The sequence below is a fragment of the Miscanthus floridulus genome, unplaced genomic scaffold (assembly GCF_019320115.1).
Source record: "Miscanthus floridulus cultivar M001 unplaced genomic scaffold, ASM1932011v1 fs_542_1_2, whole genome shotgun sequence".
Taxonomy (NCBI): domain Eukaryota; kingdom Viridiplantae; phylum Streptophyta; class Magnoliopsida; order Poales; family Poaceae; genus Miscanthus; species Miscanthus floridulus.
The window spans coordinates 9,091-12,758 of record NW_027096906.1 but is presented as its reverse complement, the minus strand read 5'-3'; the positions used below and the strand labels follow the sequence as shown (position 1 = coordinate 12,758).

Sequence of the window (3,668 nt, the reverse complement as noted above, 5' to 3'; positions counted from 1 at the left end):
GGCTGCAAGAGCCTCAGGTTACCAAGATTGTTGTATATCTGAGGGAACAACTGGATCTTCAGAACATTGGAATCTCTTCCCCTAAACGTCTTCAACTTGCCATCATCAGCATAACCGTCAGAGTTCATCGTACCACTGACAAAGCTCATGTGCTGGTTGTTGCCATGTTGCCTTGCGGTCAGGTTGAACTGGAAACCAACAGCGCTTGCTGGTTGCCCTGGCATGTCGACAAATTGCCAGGACACGTAGTGGCCTCTCGGAGGGATCCGGCATCCATTGCACCTGAGCGTAATGGATGGCCCCTGGCTTGTGTTTGTGCAGCTGTAGGTGAACAGTGCTGGCAGGGGAATCACCCTGAAGTCCATGAACCCTGGTGTCCCCATTGCTACCGTCGAAGGAGCAACTGCTTGAGTGCAGGACATGCTGGAGACAGTTGTGATGTGGAACTCGAGATCATTCACGAAAGACAGCAGGTCTGGAGCGTTGGCTGGCTTGGCTGCGCCTTTTGATGGCTTGATACAAGAGCCTGTAATAATCTGAGAATAAGTTAGATATGGTAACTAATAAAATCAAGCAGAGGAGCTGATTAATTTGTAAAAAGGTCTATGAGCAGAAATTACACAGTCAATAATCCAGTGAAGATGATCAAGCTAGTGACTGAAAATGTGCCACCCAACTCGGTTTTCCTTTTCCTTAGTACTTGCTGATCCCCCTGGACATTTTCAGGAGCCAAAACAATGCGACTCAGGATAAACTTTTTCAGTTTCCAACATGAGAATGAACATCAATGAATGGAGCAATAATGTATGATCCTGTTTACTGGAGCTCACTCTCAGTCCAGAGACCTAGGTTCGAGCCCCGCATCATCTTAATTAAAAAAACGGGTGTGCGGTCTGCTCCTTCCCGTCAAGGTTTTTTTGGCTTTTTTTATTTATGTATGATCCTGTTGTAGGATGAGTGTTTATAATCTGGTCCGGCAGGATTACAAGGGAGTTTGTGCGTTCAGATTCAGCTGAGAATTATTGCAATTACATGTAATAAACTATACAGTCAGAAGGAACAGCAGGGTCATACATTTGTGTAGTAGGTAGGAAATTCGAGATGTCCAATTGACCAAGCAAGTAAAATTTTCAATAAATTCAAAGACAACCCGCGTCATGGAAATGAAGCTATGCAAGTTGGAAGTTTCAGTTAACTTAGGGCGATCGGTAGCTCCCATAAATCATCATTGACGAAACCAAAGAGTGTTGACTGAAACAAAGATAGCAGTTCCACGTTGATCAAACTAAAATCACTTGTTCCTCGGTTGCTGGCATGTAAACTCCAGTTTTATACAGTATAATATAAAATGGTTTCATAAAACTCTCAACACAGAGAAGCTAATCCATAATTTATTGTAACCTTCTGATGCCAATAATGTTGCAACTAGTCACCTAGCGAAGACACGTGGATCTATAAACCTTGCAAAATCCAAACTACAAGACTTACTCGAACTACAATGCAATTCCTAAGCGCATTGATTCGTTTCTGGTTAAATTTGTACAGAATCGGCATGAAATTAGCACAGCAAACAAGAGGAATAGGGAACGGACCGTCCAGTGGCTGTTGTCGAAGAGGCAGTCGAGGCGGCTGACCCAGTACCGGGCCCGGAACAGCCTCTTCTCCCCGCGGGGATCCCGGCCGGCGAACCTGACCGCGGCGCAGAAGGCGAGCCAGCAGAGGAGTGACGCGAGGGTTGCCTCGAGGATCACGGCCTGGGACTGGGTGAGGCGGCGGATGGCATAGATCGAGAGCACCGGCTCCAGGAAATAGAGGCTGTGGTTCCGCGGCGAGCCCACGGAGCCCACCTGCCAGTCTGCCCACCCGCCGCCCGTCATCGGGGCGCAGCTGGCGGTGCCGTTGCCGCTGAGGTGGTAGTAGCACTCCGGATCGCAGGCGCAGAGGGTGGCGTTGTACGCGAACATGAGCGCCGCCGCACAGGCCGCCATGGCTGTGGGTGATCGATCCCTCTCCCTGGTAGTGGTAGACCAGACCACCAGCCGCCGAAGCTGCGCTGCACAGAAGAGAGCTTCGTTGGGCTCTCTTCAGGGTTTAATTAGGCAGCTTTGCTTGCTTGCTTACTCAGCTCAATTAAGAGGAGCTGTGTTCTAAGCTTCCACTTCACTAGTATTTTTTTAGTTGAAAAACAACCTTCTTTACCCTTTCTAGCGAAAATCATGTGCCGAAAAGAGATGCTGAGCAAATTAATAAACATGTGTGTTGGATCCCTCATCCATTGATGTCACTGTCAGTCAGTCAGCAGCTGATTTTGGCTGTCTGGGGAACTCTTCAGCATCTCAGCTTCCTTTTAATATGATTATTGAGATCGATAGTTGATTACAGACAATCCATTCGGGTCATGTCTTAATTCTTAAGCATTGCCATTCCTGTAGGTGAATGATTGAGCAGAGTAGCTCTAGCCTCTGGCAGTCCCTCAGCTCACTAAAATTCAACGAGAAATTTCAAAGGAATTCCATTGAATTCAGCTGGGTCTCCTTTCAGCTCAAATACCATGGTGAACTAGTACCAACAAACAATGGTACTGTAGTATTTAGCTGTTGAAAGCATCTAGGCCCTAGGTTTCGGTGATTAATGACAATACGTGATTACTGTTACTAACGTGTGTTTTGCAGAGACAATTAAGTTAGGTCACGGTAATGGAGATCGATCGGGCAATTATGGTTGTCATGCCCCTACGATGGAAATCGTTTCGGTTTTCAAAGGATGGACGACAAGTTTAAGGATGGACTAGTTTTAAGTGTCGATTGGAGTTGGAGAGGCACTTAGAGTAGCTTAGGACTTTGTTTTTTATTTGGTCGTACTATTAAGGAAGGTATGAATAGGTAGCTTGACCTAGGTGAGTCTAGTGAGTTAAATGTGATGCACACTTGTTAAAACTAGCACTAGGTAGCTCCAAAATAGTTATTTGATCCAATGGAGCAAACTTCATTCACATATGATCGAGAGTTGAAAGTGAATGGAGGGTCAAATACTGATCGAACGCTGGCTCCGGTGTGACCGGACGCTGGCTCAGGGTCCGGTCAGTTCATTTGACCAAAGTGAAAGCATCTGGAAGTGACCGGACGCTGAGAGGTCATGTGACCGGATGCTGAGGGCCAGCATCCGGTCGACTCCAGTAAGGTCCTAGAGTGGGAGAATCCTGATCGAACGCGTCCAGTCAATGCTGACCGGACACTGATCAGGTTCCGGCTACTGACCGGACGCTACTCAGCAAGTGACCGGACGCTGGACTCTGATCGAACGCGTCCAGTCAATGCTGACCGGACACTGATCAGGTTCCGGCTACTGACCGGACGCTACTCAGCAAGTGACCGGACGCTGGGAGTCCAGCGTCCGGTCGACATCAGTAAGGTTCCAGTGAGGGGAAAACGTGACCAGACGCGTCCGGTCAACATTTAACCACTGGAGTTTAGGGTGTACTGATCGGAGCGTCCGGTCATCCCGCAGAGGCACATAACGGTTCGTTTTTCAGCCGATGTTATAAATACCACCTCCACTCGTGTGTGGGGGGTACTTTTGCTCATTTCAACAGCTGAGAAACACCTTATAAAGTACCAAGAAGAGTAAGGTCCTAGTGAGGTGATTGAGATTTGAGAATCCCAAAGAGA

The 3,668-nt window shown here is 47.6% G+C and overlaps 1 pseudogene; it reads right to left on the bottom strand.

Moving 5' to 3' along the window:
- Positions 1-2,191, bottom strand: part of LOC136532156 (uncharacterized) — a 10,384-nt pseudogene extending 8,193 nt beyond the window's left edge.
- Positions 2,192-3,668: the final 1,477 nt, after the last annotated feature.